This window comes from Pituophis catenifer, unplaced genomic scaffold, assembly GCF_029215685.1.
Source record: "Pituophis catenifer annectens isolate HBS135680 unplaced genomic scaffold, rPitCat1.0.hap2 SCAF_4, whole genome shotgun sequence".
In the NCBI taxonomy this organism is placed as follows: Eukaryota; Metazoa; Chordata; class Lepidosauria; order Squamata; family Colubridae; genus Pituophis; species Pituophis catenifer.
Window position 1 is genome coordinate 118,622,690 of NW_027256884.1, and position 18,874 is coordinate 118,641,563.

Consider the following 18,874-nt stretch of genomic DNA (forward strand, 5'->3'; position numbering starts at 1 on the left):
TGAAGAAATGACATTTAAGGAGGTTGTGACTGCTTCAGTGCTGCTGGGTTTTGCTGGGCTTCTGCTATAGTCATATGATCCAGTGGTGGGTTTCAAAAATTTTTACTGGCGTGGCTTGGTGGGCGTGGCAGGGGAAGGACACTGTAAAATCTCCATTCCCACCCCACTCCAGGAGAAGGTTACTGCAAAATCCCCATTTCCTCCCAATCAGCTGGGACTTGGGAGGCAGAGAATAGATGGGGGCAGGGCCAGACAGAATTTTTACTACTGGTTCTCCGAACTACTAAAAATTTCCGCTACCAGTTCTCCAGAACTGGTCAGAACCTGCTGAAAGCCACCTCTGATATGACCTTCATTTTCAATGTTCTGTGATTCCATGACAGTTTCCCAGCCACTCTTGCAATCCCTCAATAGGGAAGCCAGCAGGAAGTCAGAAGTTGCACCCATTCCCACTGCTTTTTTGTCCACCTGTGATCATTCTGTTTCTCTGTTTAGGTAAGAAAATGTCTCTGAAACAATAACCCACCAGGTAAGCATTGTCTAGTGTTGTTCTATAACTTGATTGTAATGGATGTACAGTGATGGAATGACTTTCTGTCATTTCATTTCCTTTTTATTGAATAAAGCCCTCAACATCTGTTTGCCTTAGCATTCTGCAATTATGGTTGCACCAAAGCTTACAAAGATAGGCAGCTCACAAAAATGGGATCAATCTATTGGAGCAAATGGAATCAATCTATTGGAGCACAAAAATAAATCTAGTTTTGCTTTTCCGGAAAGATTTCAATTTAGATTCGTGATAACCCTGTGTATCCATCTAGCCATAGTTTATAAAGCATATAGCATCATAAAGATGTTGCCAAGACTGTCCTTACCTGTGTGGTAAACCCCCAGCCCCCCCCACCCCGGAAAAATGAAATATATTGGGAAATATTTAAAAAGGTAGAATATTGTATTTCCCTAAAGGAGAAATGGAGAAACGTGTTTTTAGAGGCAGAAAGCAGCTCCCAGTCTTTCTTAATAGCCCACAGCAGATGCCAGCACTTAAGGAGATAAAGAGCTTATTGAAAGAAGAAGCCAACTATCTAGATGTCTCCATTCAGAAACAAAGCAAATACTGCCGGCAGAAGCCCATTCAAGACAGGATATGTCGAAACTCCTTGCAGCAAAGTTTGACAGCTAACAAAGGCAGAATGGTGGGATTAGAACATGCAGCCCCTCACCCAAGATCTAGCAGATCTAGGACGAAAGCCATTAACCACAATAGGAATTGCCTGACACCCTTCCAGAACACCAGCCCCTTCATTGCACAATCACCCCCAGCAGCATTTCAGGACCTGTATAAAAATCCTGGCACTCATCTAGCTAACTGGTCAGCTGCCCCAGAACCACAAACCCTGGTGGTTCTGTCCATCAATAAACAGAATATTTTTTTCCAATCAGCCTCCAGCCTCCATTTTATTTCCAGCGACTTTCTCCCAGCTTGGAACTGAACCAGATGGATTTTCCTTCCAACACCTAGGAATAAAATAGAGAAGAAAGCAATGGCTTTGAACAGAATTTTTGTATCATCTGACGCAAAGCTAACCTTGTAGAGTCTTCATGCAAAGTTACCAAGTAGTGGCCAGAGATTTCCTGTCTCTACAGCTAAGTGCAAAGGAAATGTGGAGATCCCTCTTTGCAATATACAAAGCTGCTGCCTAGAGTTTGCTAGGAAACAGCTTGAGCAAAATCTCAACAATCTCTGATGCATTCCTCTTTCTGATTGGTCACTTTCCTGTACAACTGACATCATCTTGTTACCGGGCGAAAAACATCTGAAGCTGAAGCTTTGATGATATTGCACAATGAGCCAGTTGAGGAAAAGTAATTATTTTTGCACTTTAAAAAACAAAACAAATAGCTGTCATTTAGCAGCCTAGTTAAAGGTTAGACAATTAAAAAAAGCTCTTTTTAAACCTGTAGTTTAATATTAGCAGATCATTATTACACAAGCAAGAATTGGGGCATAATTCTGGTGTTTTTTGTTCATTAGGAAAGTAAATAGACACACTTCAGATATGTTGGACTATAAATACCATAATCCTTACAAGGTAGCCAAGAGGTTTGGGATGATGAATATTTTGTAGTATACCTTTCCATTTGTTGCCAAAGTGTTAACTTTTAATGAACTAAAATCAGTGCTGGGATTCAGCCAGTTCGCACCACTTCGGGAGAACCGGTTGTTAATTTTCTGAGCAGTTTGGCAAACTGGTTGTTGGAAAAAATCATTAGGGCAGAGAACCAGTTGTTAAATTACTTGAATCCCACCACTGGCTAAAATGTATTATCAGTGCAGTGGTGAAATCCAAATTTTTTTACTACCAGTTCTGGAGGGTGTGGGTTGGTGGGTTGGTGTGGCTTGGTGGGCGTGGCAGGGGAAAGATACTGCAAAATCTCCATTCCCATCCCATTCCAGGGGAAGGATACTGCAAAATCCCCATTCCTTCCCCACTCCTGGGGGAAAGATACTGCAAAATCTTCATTCCCACCCCATTCTGGGGGAAGGATACTGAAAAATCTTCATTCCCACCCCACTCTGGGGTCAGCCAAAGGTGGCATTTGCCAGTTCTTTGAACTACTCAAAATTGCCGCTACCGGTTCTCCAAATTACTCAAAAGTTCCGCTACCGGTTCTCCAGAATCTGTCAGAACCTGCTGAATTTCACCCCTGTATCAGTGTCATAATTGCTAAATGAACTTTGAAAGGCATAAGTAGACTTCATAAACTTCAAATTTAACCCCTGCATATGCAGAAGTGCTCAAAGTATTTATTCATATACCACCATGTTGTATATAGATGCCTAAAAGGATATACTAAAAACCACAATATTGTAGGAAGCCCCCCACTCCCGGAAAAATGAAATATTTTGAGAAATATTAAAAAGGCAGGATTAAATATTTCCCCTAAAGTCAGTGGTCGGATTCAAAAATGTTAGCAACCGGTTATCTGCCCGGTTGCTGGGTGGGCATGGTCATGGTGGATGTGGCCTACTTAGCCTCCTGTACCATGGCGGGTGGGGCGTTTTTGCCCTCCCCAAGCTCCGGAGGCTTCCCTGAGCCTCTGGGAAGGCAAAAACAGCCTACCCCGGGATCCAGAGGCCCTCCGGAAACCAGAAACAAGTCCGTTTCTGGACTTCTGGAAGACACATTTTTCACCCTCTGGAGGCTCTGGAGGATGAAAACAGCCTCCCCTGGGCTCCGGAGCCCTCCGGAGCCCGGAAACAGGTCTGTTTTTGAACTTCCAGAACTTCCGGAAGGCCCATTTTTTGCCATCCCAGACCCTCCACGCAGGCCCTGTATTTACCCACCATGATGAATGGGCCGTGCGGAGATTCCTGGGAGGGGAGGGGTGGGTGGAGCCAGCCAGTCCTTTCAACAACCGATTCGGAGAACCAGATGCAAATTCAGACGCCCGAACCAGTTTGAACCGGCTGAATCCCACCCCTGCCTAAAGGAGAAATGAAAAAATCTTAAGAGAGGCAGAAACCAGCCCCAGTCTCCCTGCCCCAAGTAGAAACTGAAGAGGCCAGCTTTTAGAAATGCAGATTTGGTAATCCATTCAAGACAGGGTATTTTGAAACTCCTTGCAGCACAGCTAACAAAGGCAGAATGATAGTATTAGAAAGCAGCTCCACACCCAAGATCCAACACAGGACAAAAGCTGTTAGCCACAATAGGAATTGCCCAACACCCTTTCAGAACACAAGCCCCTTCATTGCACCATCCCCAGAACAGGTAAAACTTCAAAGTCACAGAAACCTACAAAAATCCATCCTCTTATTCAACCATTTTGTTCAGTTGACCCAGAACTGTCTTTGTGGTTCCCCTCATTCCTAGTCTGCGTGGCTAATGATTTGATGAATTTGAATTATGGAAGCTGTATTTCAAGAAATATATTCCTGGTGTAGGAAGTTAGCATCCACCCCTCTCCTAGGAAAATGAGATATTTTAGGAAATATTAAAAGGGCAGAATATTTCCCCTAAAAGGGAAGCAGAAACTCACACACCCCACTTTTGTTAATGGGCCATTAAGGCCTGGACCAGTCTATTCTACATAACAAAGATCTACCTCCTTCAGGCAGAGCCATAGTAGGAATTGCCCAAAGCCCTTTCATTACATCATCACCCAGCAAGGCTCAACCAAGTCTGGGACACAGACAACCTACAAAGTTACCCCTGCATGGCCCCATGGGAGTCTGACAACCAATCAGAATACAAGCTCAAATTCAAAAGTCCAGAGATGGCATTAGAACCCAGGCACTCTCAGCATCTCTTCGCTGTTTTTCCCAGGACCTCAAATCATGTGGTCCTGTCCACCATTAAAAACCATCTTTCCAATTAACCACCATGTTTCCAGTGTCTTTCTCCCCACTTGGAACTGAACCCAGATGGACATTTCTTCCAACACTGGGGACAACTTAACAGGTAGCCTCTATATTGAAATATTAATAGTCTCATCACCATGACCACCAGGTGGTACCAAAAAACTTAGCTACTCAGGAACGATAACTTTTTATATTAAAGAATAAAATAATTTTATAAACTCTTGAGTTCCATCCTACTTTTTCTGCCACAAGATCTTAAAAACCTATGCTGGTTATTGAGATTCTTCTATTTCAATTCCTACTTTTTTTCAGTTCTGCTTTTGTCCTCTATCACTTCCTCAATTACACTTTCTATGCTACTAGTCATTTTTAGATTGTGAGCCTAGCCCTAGAGGCCAACAAAATATTTTTAATAGTGCATGCCTCTAGGGAATTAAAGCAGCTTTTGAGAAAAAAAAAAGTTACTGCTGTGACAGTCATTGAAACCTATTTCTGTGTTCAGTTTTCTACATCCCATATTGGGCATCAGTAAGCTGCGCTCACTTGCTTTCCTGACGGAGTATCCAGTGCTTTGGAAAACAAGTAAAAATAATAAATTGTACTTAATCATTGGAAAGTCAAGACTGATTTGAAAGACCATAAAAACAACAAGCAATATTGAAATGTTCATGTAGATGTCAAAAGTCAACTCTAGAATCAAATAGATTAACAGATTGGAAAGGACCTTGTACTGTAGGTCATCTAATCCAAACCCCCACCCCCACCCCATCCAAGCAGGAAACCCTACATCATCTTTGACAAATGGCAATTCAATCTCTTCTTAAAAGTCTCCAGTGATGAAGCTCCCACAACTTCTGAAGGCAACTTCTGTTCCATTGGTTGATTGTTCTCACTATCAGAAAATTTCTCCTTATTTCTAGGTTGAATCTCTCCTTGATCAGCTTCCATCCATTTTCCTTGTCTGGCCTTCGGGTGCCTTGGAAAATAGTTTGACCCCCTTCTCTCTGTGGCAGCCCTTCAAATATTGGAGTACTGCTATCATGTCTCCCCTGGTCCTTCTCTTCACTAGACTAGACTACAGTTCCTGCAACTGTTCTTCATATGTTTTAGCCTCCAGTCCCCTAATCATCCTGGTTGCTCTTCTCTCCACTCTTTCTAAAGTCTCAACATCTTTTTTACACTGTGGCGACCAATTTCAACCAGGGTTAGAGGGAGCAGAGATCAAACCCAAGCCAAAAAAAGACAAACAGGAAGAAAACAAAAAACTTCAGAGTGCTATTAGAAGAAACAAAAAGTAGTGTTCTTGTCAGGCCTGGAAATCATATTTTGCATTGAATCTTCAGGCCTGCCACATTTTCTACTGTTGGAATTGTATGGAGCAAGGATGATATATAGTCATAATAACATTCCTTTCTCAGAGAGTCAAGGTCATCTTGCCCTGCACCTGGACAGTTGGAATTGGGAGGCATCTCCAGGTTGAGATAGTGCTTTGATTGGACCATGTGGGTGCTGGGCAGGGACTTGGACTTTCCTTTGGGTGAGGAAAACTGGAAGCTTTCAGATTCGGGTTTCCCCAGATGTGCCAATATGACATCTCTAATAAAATGAAACTTTGAGGAAACTCAAGCCTCGGAGTTTTCTTTCATTGGGGATGTTTCTTGGAACCCTGACAGTTACAACATCTGTAAAAATGATGATAGAAAACTGAAACAGAAAAAGAGGATAAGTCTTCCAAAAGAAGAAGGTTCCAACCTCAATTGGAACACTAAAAAAATAGATAGATAGATAGTTAGATAGATAGATAGATGATAGATAGATAGATAGATAGATAGATAGATAGATAGATAGATAGATAGATAGAATAAAGTAACCAATCGTCCTCTTTTAGGGAGGACAGTCCTTCTTTTGTAAGTTCTGTCCTCTCTCAAAAAGTGTCCTCCTATATGTCCTCCTTTTCGATATTTGAAGACTAATCTGTAAATCTTCATATTTGATCAATGCCGATCCGATCCATTGCGTGTGATGTGACGTATTTGTATTTGATATGACAATTTGTCAAGGCTCGGTACAGTGCGGCGAGATGCGATTATGAGACACATGCGCTCCGCACAGGAGAATTGTTTTGAGAGAGTGCGTGGCGCGCAAGTGGCTTTGTTTACTTCTTACCAAAACACAACATGGCACACACGCATGTGTCCTCCTTCTCATTGTAAAATAGTTGGTCCCCTTAAAATAGCTAGCTAGCTAGCTAGCTAGCTAGCTAGCTAGCTAGCTAGACAGATAGATAGATGAGAGATAGAGAGAAAGAGATACACATACACACACACACACACACACACACACACACACACACATTGTGTGTATCTATATAATGATTTAAAGAAAATTGAACAAAAGTATTCAACAATACGTTAGAAAATATTCCAAAGAACTTCTAGCACTAGATAATGAAGTTTGATTAGCTATCTAGTCAGTATCCCATTGGAAGGCGACAGATGATATATCTACAGAAATGTGGCAAGCAGCAGACAAATTGGTAGAAATTCCAGCTAAGCTATACTGTACCTGGAAAATTATATTGCTTGATCCATTAGGTCTTTTTTAAAAAAAAATCTATCAAAGCAGCAAATAATTAAATAATTTTGTAGCCAGTATAAAACACTGATCGATGGCTGACCAGCTTTTCCTGAAAGCAGCCTGAGCATTGGTTAAAGCGAAGTTTCTCAAGGTAAGAGGCTTTTTTTTTCATTTAAATATCTTGCAGAAAGATTTCCCAGAACTAATAACAACCTAATTGACCTATTATTGACAGGGTCTTCAATTTCTCCCTTCTTATATAGGGGAATTATTACAGCCCTATTCCAGGATAAAGAGTTTAAATCAGAACTATCTATTGCAGGGAACTCAATTTCATTGAGGGCCACATCAGGATTGTGTTTGACCCGGGGGGGCTGGGGGGGGTGACCAGCTCAACGTCACTCATAGAGACTCTGTTTTCGGCCATGATGGCCTTCTGCAAATGAAAATGGAACTTGGGAGGGCCGCGAGCGAAAGGGCTGCAGGAGGCTGTTGCGGCCGAAAACGGAGCCTAAGACACCCGCACATGTCCCTCCCGAGGTCTGTTTTCACTGGCAGAGGCACCGTGGGCCAGTACTTTTCTGTTTCCAGGACAGGCCCACAGGCCAGATCTAAGCACCCTGCTGGCCAGATCTGGCCCACGGGCCTTGAGTTTGAAACCCCTGATCTGTTGGGTAAACCGGGCTGTTAATAAAAGGCACTGCCCATCGAGATTTTTTTTTAATGAGTTCAATGGATATATTATCCTAGCCAGGAACCTTATCAGATTTTGCTTTTGAAATAAGGTCAATGATCACTTTTTCCAACACTGGTTCCTACTACGGACGGTAAGTTAACTTTGATCTCATCTTGTTTGCCGTATTTACAAAAGGCTGCTCCTGCTCCATAAAAATGGATTTGAAATATTTTTTCCCCAGGTCTTAGATGGTATGCAGCAATCTGGGATGGAGGGAGCAGTGAAAGCTCCGGAAATTAAATTCCAAAAGGTTTCAAATTCTTTGCAGAGAGAAGCATTTATTAATAATAACCAGAGAACTTTTTTTCTCTGCTTTCTGTTTCTTCTGGAGTATTAGCATCTTATAATGTTTCTTCATAATATCTCAAAGGAGGCTGTTGTAAATTAGACGTTCTCTATACTAAATATAAAGCTCTTAATTTCTTTTTAGAAGTGGCATAATCCACATCAAACCAGCTGGAATAATACTCAGCTGAGTATTTTTTTTAATTATTATTATTTGATGCAATAGATGCTTCAAATACTACAGGATTGCCTGCTTGCAATCAGAAATAAACCACAATTATTTAAGGATGTATAATTTCTAATGACAAAAAAAATTACTGAGTTGGAATTAGAGAAGCAAAAGAGAAAGTGAGTAGATTAAAAAACAAGTATTTGAATTTCTGTCTGGAAATATACAGTATTACACACACATCTTTCTACAAAATATTATAGGAAGTGTACATCTTACTGCAAACCTCGGGGAATTTGGACTAGAACTAACATGTGAGTTTTTTTTAGCTACTTAAGAATCAAGAAATGGAGAGCCATTTCTCTTGGTATGAAGAACTTGATGCCCATAAGCTAAAGGAGAGAATTCAATGAAATAAAAACAAATTATAGAATTATAAGTCAAGATGGGTTCTACCCAGGGGTGGGATTCAGCCGGTTTAGACTGGTTCAGGCGAACCGGATGTTAATTTTAATCTGGTTTGCTGAATTGGTAGTTGCAAGGACTGTCTGACCCCACCCACCTCACCATGCGGCCCATTTTGGATGCCAGGTAAGTGCAGGGCCCACGCAGAGGCTCTGGGAGGGCAAAAATTGGGCCTACGGGAAGTACCAGAAGTCTGGAAATGGGCCAATTTCCAGCCTCTGGAGGGCCTCCGGTGCCCGTGGGAGGTCATTTTCACACTCCTGGAGGCTTGAGGAAAGCCTCTGGAGCCTAGGGAGGGTGAAAAACAGGCCTATGGAAAGTACCGGAAGTCTGGAAACGGGCCCATTTCCAGCCTCTGGAGGGCCTCCGGAGCCTGGGGGAAGTCATTTTCACCCTCCTGGAGGCTTGAGGAAAGCCTCTGGAGCCTGGGGAGGGCAAAAACGCATGCTCCTCCCCTCGCCGTGTTGCAGGAAGCCAACTAGGCCACACCCCCATGGCCACATCCACACAGCAACCGGACAGAGAACCGGTTGCTAAAAGTTTTCAATCCAACCCCTGGTTCTACCTGTATGGATTTCAAGTCCCAGAATTCTTAACCTAGAGTATTCAAGCTGGAGAAATCAATACATCTGGAAGGCAGACAAGTTGAGCAAGTTAGATTAGATTATAATTCTCATCACGTCTTACCACAGACATGCTGGCTGGGGAATTCTGGGAATTGAAGGTCACACATCACTGAGATTGAGAACCACCAGCCTAGAACATGTGGGCAGTGAACGAATGTGGGGTTACGTGTTGACCGCTTATGCATTAGAACAGGATAATAACCACAACCAATTACCAGGCTTCCATAGCAAGTCTGTTTGGAAATGTCTGCTGCCCGAGATTCTGGCTGCTATCTGTTGGATGGTATCATATAACTTCCAGCCTGTGAAAAGAATCTGAATGTCTTTCAGCTACAGGAAGTTTCATTTGCACAAAATTAATTAGAAGGTTCTCTGGCTGTAAAACAGCTTGGCATGCTGAAATTAGGAATTGTGACTCAGCACACACCCCATTCTTGAACTTGGAGTAATCTGAAAGACTTTTAAAGCTGCTGCACAAACAGTGCCAGATATTTAGAGCAATTGCTCCATTGCCAAAATCGGTTGCTTAAGGATGGAGCATGATTGATTGGGATTGTTCCAGGTCTTCTTGAATTAATTTCTAGATCAGATGTCAGGAAAAAAAAAATGCACGAGAACAGTATTTTGTAGCTTATTCTGTACTGTTAAATTTATCTGCAATTTTCTGGAATGGTCACACATTTATTTTAGAAAATTCAGGCAGCATACAAAGATAAACATTTATCAATATGACTTGATTTGTGAAGACAGATAGTCCTCGATTTACGACAATTGAGCCCAACATTTCTGTTGTTAAGTGAAACATTTGTTAAGTGAGTTTTGCCCCATTTTACGAATTTTTTTTGCCACAGTTGTTAAGTGAATCATTGACATTGTTCAGTTAGTAATCCAGTTATTAAGTGAATCTGGCTTCCCCGTTTGACTTTGCTTGTCAGAAGGTCGCAGAAGGACTCCGGGACAGTGCAACCGTCATAAATGTGAATCAGTTGCCAAGCATCTGAATTTTGATCTCGTGATCTTGCTGCAAAGGTTGTAACTGTGAAAAATGGTCATAAGTCACTTTATTCAGCACTGTTGTAACTTTGAACAGTCACTAAATAACCTTGTTGCAAGTCAAGGACTACCTGTATTCTATTTCATTACGGGTAGTCCTCAATTTATAACCAGAATTGCCATTGCTAAGCAAGGGAGTTGTTAAGGGAGTCGCCCCCAATTTTACCACAGTTGATAATGAATCATATGAAGTTATTAAGCAAATCCAACTTCCTCCACTGACTTTGTTGGGAGCTCGCTAGAAAGATCACAAATATCAATCACATGACCCCTGAACACCGCAACCGTTATAAATACGTGCCCCTTGCTAAGCAACCAAATTTTGATCATGTGACTGTGGGGTCCTGTGACCACTTGTAAGTCATTTTTTTCAATGCAGCTGTAAATTCAAGCAGTGACTAAACAAATAGGTATAAGTCAAGGACTATCTGTATTCTCATTTTTCATCCTCTGCTCTTATATTGGAAAATAAACAGTGTAAAATACATTTTTGCTTCTTGCTCTGTCTACAGGAGCAGGAAAGAGATGGAGAATTTTTAAGTTTTTTAAAAGGTAGGCTTTCATATTAGCTTCATTGAGGGCCACATCAGGGCTGTGGTTGACCTCGGGGGGGGCGGGGTGTGTGTGGCCGACTGGGGGTGTGTGGCCAACGTGGTGGGCGTGACCAGCTTGACGCCACTCCCCAAAGTGTTGGAGTGTTTCCTCTTTGCATTAGATAGACCAGGACGGCCCTGCGGGCCAGATCCAGCCTGTAGGCCTTGAGTTTGACACTTACCGGTTCAAGGAAATTTGGGGGATAGAGACTGGGGTGCAGGACGATTGCAAAAACTAGTATCCATTTCCCTATGTTTGAAAGAAAGTCTGTCCAAGCAATATCTTTGGTCCTTACACTATTTCATTTAAATAATCAGATGCAGTTTTAAAATACTCATGTCAGCATTTCTCTGTCTCTTCATAGCCGGGCCTCATGGAGAGTTTCATCATTTTAACTTGTTTTAACTTCTCCATTCTTGCTGAAAACAACATTACTCAGGGAAGGGAAGCAGCAAGATTATCCTTATTGGCCCAATTTTTAATTTGTTAGCAAGAGGTTGGAATCCAATCAAAATAAAGCATTAGCATTAAAGTTACCGTTTTCCAACTCTTCCCTAGATGAAATTTCAGCAACCCTGCAATAATTCAATACGGCAACCCTTTAATATAATAAATGAATTTATGTAAATCGTCCTCAAGAATAATACTTATTCACACGCACACAATAACAACTGCTGCATTTGGCAGGTAGTTTTATCAGATGTCCAGATCTGCTTGGTTTAGCCCAGGGGTCGGCAACCTTAAACACTCAAAGAGCCACAAAGGTCCTAACCGGAAGCCCCCATTCAATTCTGGAGCCGACCGGAAGTCCGTTCCCCCACCATAGAGTCTCCTCCTAACGCGGCATCCTTTTTCCTCTACCTGTCCTAACCGAAAGCCCTATCAATTGTGGAGCTGACCGGTAACAGGGAGCCGCAGCAGAGGGATGAAAGAGCCACATCTGGCTCCAGAGCTGCAGGTTGCTGCCCCCTGGTTTAGTCATTCCTGTCTGCACCAAGAATGGAAACTCTTAATTTCTACCTCAAATTAAGAATTTTTATATTCAATGCAGACTGGAATGAGAAATAGCTAAACTAAACCAGCAGAGTCCAGAGAGCCAAACACAGGAAAGTTGGTGGGTTTATGACTATGGCCACAGAACGATCTATTCATGACATCAATCTTAAAAATGTTTTAGCTTTTCAGACCCCAATTAACTTGGCAGAGAAGATGTTGACAGGTGTTCAAAACCAATAATATAGTGAACAGCTGCCTCCCACAGAAGTGATTGATTCTATCCAGGAAACAAGGTACAGCTTTTGTTTAAATCAGCCCTGATAGCAGTTCTGAGCAGACTTGAATTTCAAAAGCTGCCTACTGCTTGCTTTAAGGACAAACTGGAATCTCAAACAGGCAAAAATGAATCTTGGAGAGATCAATTTAAATTGTAAAATGGGTCGGTCTGTGATGGTCAAAACCATATTGTGTTGGAAGAAATGTCCATCTGGGTTCAATTCCAAGTGGGGAAAAAGACACTGGATTCATGGAAGTTCAATCTTAATAGCCCCCAGCAGATATTTTGTGCCCATTAAGAAAGACTAGGCCAGCCTATCTACAAAACAAAAGACCTTCAGATCCAGGATGATGGGATTATCCTTCAGGAAAAAGCTACTAAATCACAATAGAATTGCCCAACACCCTTAGAGCTGCCCAAACGTCAACCAAACCTAGCTCAGACAAACACCTAGGATTTGTACTTTGCCTATAGAGCCAGCTATGACCCCTACATAATCCCTACGTGGGCCCCATGGGAGTCTGACAACAGCCAATAGAATACATATTCTTGCACAGGAACAGGAAGCTCAAGTGCAAAGCCCAAGAGAAGGTATAACCCCCCCCCCCCATACACACACACACTCAACTCCATTTTGTCATCTGCACCAGAACCATGTGTTTCTGTTCATCAATAAATGGACCAGTGGTGGGTTTCAAAATTTTTTACTACCGGTTCTGTGGGCGTGGCTTGGTCGGCGTGGCTTGGTGGACGTGGCAGGGGAAGGATACTGTAAAATCTCCATTTCCTCCCAATCAGCTGTGTTATGTCCTTATAAGGACATCCGCCCTGATTGGCTGCCAGCCATCGGGCGGGAAATTTGAATCCCTGTCAAGGGGCGGTGCGTCTGCCGGGAGCGAATATAAGGAGAGCTCCGGCAGCGCGCCAGCAGTCTTGACTCGTTACTTTGTACTTAATAAAAGTTGCTAAATGTATCGAGCTGGTCCAGTCTTCCTTTCCTGCGCCTGATCTAACACTGGCGACGAAGGACTAGAGGAGAGAACCTGAACAAGACTCGTGGCACGATCGCCCACCGAACAGAATCACCACACCACAGCGACCTTCCAGAATGGCTACCCCGCAAGCCCCGATGACCGCGCTGAACCCGTTCGACCCATCCCGGGAGAAGTGGAGGTCATACATGGTCCGATTCCGGCAGTTCCTGCGAGGCAATGGATACCAGAACCTCGACGATGAGAGGAAAAGAGCCCTCTTCCTGGCTCATTGCAGATCGGACGTCCTGGAGATGGCGATTGACCTCGTGGCACCCAGGGACATCGAGGAGATGTCCTGGAACGACCTGCAGGAAGTCCTACAGGAGCACTATGCACCTACAGGCACCCCCATCGCAAACAGGTTCACCTTCCAGCAAAGAAACCAGCGGGAAGGTGAATCCATCAAGGAATTCGTGGCAGCGCTTCGCCAAATCGCTGCCAACTGTGAGTTCGACAATGTGGACAATGCCATCCGGGACCGCATTGTTTTTGGAATGCGAGATGTGGGGCTGCAAAAGAAATTCCTCAGCCGGAAGAGGATCCCGCTGAAAGACGTCCTCGATGAGGCAACAGCGGCTGAAACGTCTGAGCAAGCAGCCGCCGCAATGGTAAAAGCAAGAGGGATCCATAAGATCCACAAGTCGGGCCCGACCTCATCAGACGAGGCAACCACTCAATCCGAGTCTGATGAGGAAATGGCCGTCCACAAGGTGTCCCGCCCCCCCAGGCGGGAAGACCCACAGCATGGCGACCGGGGAGAGCGATGCGGCAGCTGCAGAGGCGACCACCCCAGGGCAAACTGCAGATGGAGGGACGCGACCTGCCACCGATGCCTGAAGAGGGGCCACATTGCCGAGGCCTGCAGAGCCACAGACCCAGCCCCGGAACCGCCCAGACCACGATTCCAGGAAAATCGCAAAGATAACCAGAGGACATCCAAACGGTCCTCAAACCAGTCCCGGCGCGGGGAGGAGGAATATCCCCGAAGCAGAACGGTGCACCAGACCACCACCATTGCCCACACAAGCGACGAGGGGACCACCAAGTTCCACGTGACGCTGCTAGCAGAGGGGTCTCCGTGCAAGATGGAGGTAGACTCCGGATCCGCCTACTCCATCATGGACTGGCAGCACCTACAACAGCTGAAACCGGCATACAAAAGGACCCAGCTGAAAACCCCGAAAGCGAGACTTGTGGACTTCAACGGAAACCCCATTGAAATCCTAGGCAGAGCCACCATCCATGTGAAGTACAACGACTTCGACGGAAAGCTACCCATCACCATCGTGCAGCACAGCCGACCGAACCTGTTGGGTGTGGAGTGGTTCAAGCCGCTAGGACTTTCACTTCAGGGCATCCACGAGATCCGCAGGGACGAACTCGACTCCATCATCGAAGAGTTCAAAGAAGTCTTCGATGGTAAGCTGGGGAAATTTGTGGGGAGGCCAATCTCTTTTAATCTGGACAAGGGAATCACCCCAATCAGGCTCAAGCCCCGCCGAGTTCTATTTGCCCTGCGGCCTAAAGTAGATGAACAGCTGGATAAGCTGATCGCCCAGGGCGTCCTGGAACCGATCGATCATGCCTCATGGGAGACCCCCATTGTGACCCCACTGAAGCATGATGGGTCTGTGCGCATCTGTGCTGACTACCGTTGTACCATCAACAAGGCGTTGGCACAGAGCGCATACCCAGTCCCAGTGGTGCAACATCTGCTGCATTCCCTGGGGTCGGGATCAATTTTCGCGAAACTGGACCTGGCCCAGGCTTACCAGCAACTGCCAGTGGATGACAAAACGGCGGAGGCTCAAACAATTGTCACGCACAGAGGGGCATTTAAATGTAACCGCCTCCAATTTGGAGTCAGCGCTGCCCCTGGTATCTTCCAATCCATGTGAACGAACGACAAGCCGAGACCATGATGGAACGCCTTCTCCAAGGCGTTCCAGGGGTGGTGCCTTACTTCGATGATGTGCTCATCTCCGGTGACTCAAGAGCCCAACTCCTTGAAAGGCTCAGGCTTGTCCTGCAGCGGTTCAAGGCCAAGGGCTTGAGGGTCAGGCGGGACAAGTGCATCATAGGAGTACAGGAAGTCGAGTTCCTGGGCTTCCTCATTGATAGCACAGGCATACACCCCACCAAATCAAAAGTGGAAGCAATCCATGAAGCTCCAAGCCCAAAAAACAAAACGGAGCTTCAGGCTTTCCTTGGGTTGCTCAACTTCTATGCCATTTTCTTAAAACAGAAAGCCACAGTTGCTGAGCCACTCCACCGCCTGCTGGGGAAATCGGCCTCCTGGAAGTGGGGCCAGGAAGAGGAAGCGGCATTCCGGGCCATCAAAGGACTATTGACGTCCAAAAGCGTCCTCATCCAATACAGCGAGACGCTCCCCATCAGACTGACCTGCGACGCGTCGCCGTACGGGGTAGGGGCAGTTCTCAGCCACGAACTGCCCAATGGCTCGGAAGCCCCGATCGCGTACTTCTCAAAGACTATGTCCGGCGCAGAACGGAACTATAGCCAGCTGGACAAAGAAGCCCTGGCCATCGTGGCTGGAGTGAAGCGCTTCCACGAATACCTCTACGGAAGACGCTTCACCATAGTCACAGACCACAAGCCTCTCCTGGGACTCCTCGCAGGCGACCAACCAACCCCGACCTTCATGTCCCCAAGAATGACGAGATGGGCCATCTTCCTAGCTGGCTACTCCTATAGGCTCGTGCACCAGCCAGGCACAGCCATAGGAAACGCTGACGCTCTCAGCAGATGCCCGTCGAAGAAGCCGGTCGAAGACCCAGCCCCCACGCTCCACCTACTTCACATTGATGATGACGCCAGCTGCCCGGTGTCATCCGCAGATGTGGCCGTCCACACCCAAAAGGACCCCACACTCCGACAAGTGAAGTCCTGGATCCTCAGAGGGTGGCCAGCGGAAAAGCCAGAGGAAAGGTTCAGCCCGTTCGCCAGGAAACAGGAGGAGCTGTCCACCATAAAAGGCTGTCTGCTATGGGGAGACAGGGTGCTGATTCCAAGCACTCTGCAACGGCGGACGTTAGAGACCCTGCACAAGGGGCATCCGGGCATCGTCCGCATGAAGGCCCTGGCACGGAGTTACGTCTGGTGGCCCGCCATGGACAGAGACATTGAACAATGGGCCTCCAGATGTGACCCGTGCCAAGAAGTTCGCCCAGCGCCGCCGCAATCCGAAGTCGCGAAGTGGGAGACCCCCAGCAACCCCTGGTCGAGGATCCACATTGACTTCGCGGGTCCGATGCAGGGGCGACACCTCCTCATCGTGGTAGATGCCTTCTCCAAATGGCTCGAGGTGGTGCCCATGGCATCTACCACAACAGACGCAACGATCCGAGCCCTGCGCCGCCTCTTTGCCACACATGGTCTACCGGATGTGCTGGTCTCAGACAACAGCCCCCAGCTCACATCCCTGGCCATGGAGTCCTTCCTGGCAGGACTGGGCATCCGCCACGCCCTGTCCGCCCCTTACAGGCCGGCCGGAAACGGACAAGCCGAACGCATGGTCCGACTGACCAAAGAGGCCCTCACCAAGATGGGCCCGGGGGACTGGCAAGAGCGCATAGACAATTTCCTCCTCACCCAACACATCACGCCACACGCCACCACCCACAAGAGCCCGGCCGAACTGTTGATGGGCAGAAGGTTGAGGTCACCCTTGGACCGGCTGCACCCCCAATACAGCCCGGAAGTGACCGCAACCGCCAGCCGCCCGCTTCGCGCCTTCAGCAACGGAGATTCAATTTTCGCGCTGAATTTCAGCGGCTCTCCTAAATCGCTGAAGGGGAAAATTGCCAGCACAACCGGCCCCAAATCCTACATCGTCGAGTTGGAAGATGGACAGTTCACGAGACGCCACATCGACCAACTCCGAAAAAGGTGGGGGGGAGCACAGGAAAACCAGCCTGACGAGGGAGGCCTACAACACCCCGACGAGGTAGGCCTCCAACATCCCGGCGAGGTAGACCTACCACACCCAGACCAGGTAGGCCTACAGCACCCCGGCGAGGTAGGCCTGCGACACCCCGACGAGGTAGGCCTACCACACCCCTGCGAGGCAGAGCAGCACCACCCCGACAAGGTCGGCCCAGCCCACTACCAGATGCTGTCACGTCGGCAGCCCAGCGAGGTAGACCGGGGCCAACCGCACGGAGGATGGCAACACCAACCCAGCCAGGTGGGCACCAGGCACGGCAAGGCCAGGGACCACCAACCCAGCCCGCAGGTAGACCGGGACCTGCCCAGAGGAGGAGCAGCGCACCCCACCAGTTACAGCAGCCCATGCCAGCCCAGCCAGGGAGACTGCAGTTCCAGGCGAGTAGACCGGGACCCAGCCAAGACGGGCACCCCACGACCCACGGGCGAGGGTGGCACACGACTCACCGACGTGGGGGACCCCCGCCCATCACAGAAGACAGCCGAGAAACGACACCCCGACCCGGATGGCCCCAGGCACCAACCAACGGTAGACCAGGGACTAGGGGGAAGGGGAAGCCGACAACAACCCGGCCAGGGAGACCTGCACCACCCCGGCAGGGGAGACCGCCGCCGCCCCGCAGAGGTAGCGCCGCAACAACACCCCGACCAGGTCGACCACCGCTGACCAGACAAGGGAGACCAACGCCAGCCCAACCGAGGGGACCAACGCCACCCCTGCGAGGTCGGACGGCACAACGACAACAACGCAAGCCAGCACCACCCGAACCGAGCGGAACCACCAACCGAGCGACAGCAAGCCGGACAGAGGCCGAACCACAGCGCCCGGGAGACCAGGGAGGAGCAAGAAATGGGCTTACCAAGACTCAGACGCTCTTCCCGGGCCGGAACCGAGCAACCGAGACGAGGCGAGAGATCCACAGGCCAGGAGGAAGACCACCAGGACCAGCCATCCAAGGTCTGCGGTCCGGCCGGAGGCGCTGGGGGTGGCCCCGCTCACTCGACAGCCGAACCGAGCCCGGTTCCGGAGAGGGAACCAGGAGACGAAGGAGCCCCGTCCTTCCAGGTCGGAGATGGAGGAGAAGTGAGACTGCGCAGGTCAGCTAGGGTGCCGAGGCGTCCGGCGTACCTGCGTGATTACGTGACTTTCGTGAACGAGATTGACAGTTCGGACTAAGGGGGGAGGAGTGTTATGTCCTTATAAGGACATCCGCCCTGATTGGCTGCCAGCCATCGGGCGGGAAATTTGAATCCCTGTCAAGGGGCGGTGCGTCTGCCGGGAGCGAATATAAGGAGAGCTCCGGCAGCGCGCCAGCAGTCTTGACTCGTTACTTTGTACTTAATAAAAGTTGCTAAATGTATCGAGCTGGTCCAGTCTTCCTTTCCTGCGCCTGATCTAACAAGCTGGATCTTGGGAGGCAGAGAATAGATGGGGGCAGGGCCAGTCAGAATTTTTACTACTGGTTCTCCGAACTACTCAAAATTTCCTCTATCGGTTCTCCAGAACTGGTTAGAACCTGCTGAAATGGACCTTTTTTCCCAATCAGCCTCCATTTTGTCTCCAGTGCCTTTCTCCCGGTTTGGAGCTGAACCAGATGGATATTTCTTTCCCACATAACTTTCTCTTGACATTTTGCTGTGTGATTAGTCTGTCCGGGAGGTATTCTGAGGTGGCTTTGCAGGGTTGAGAAAACAAGTCCCCATCAGCGCTGTCCTAATTACATCTTCTC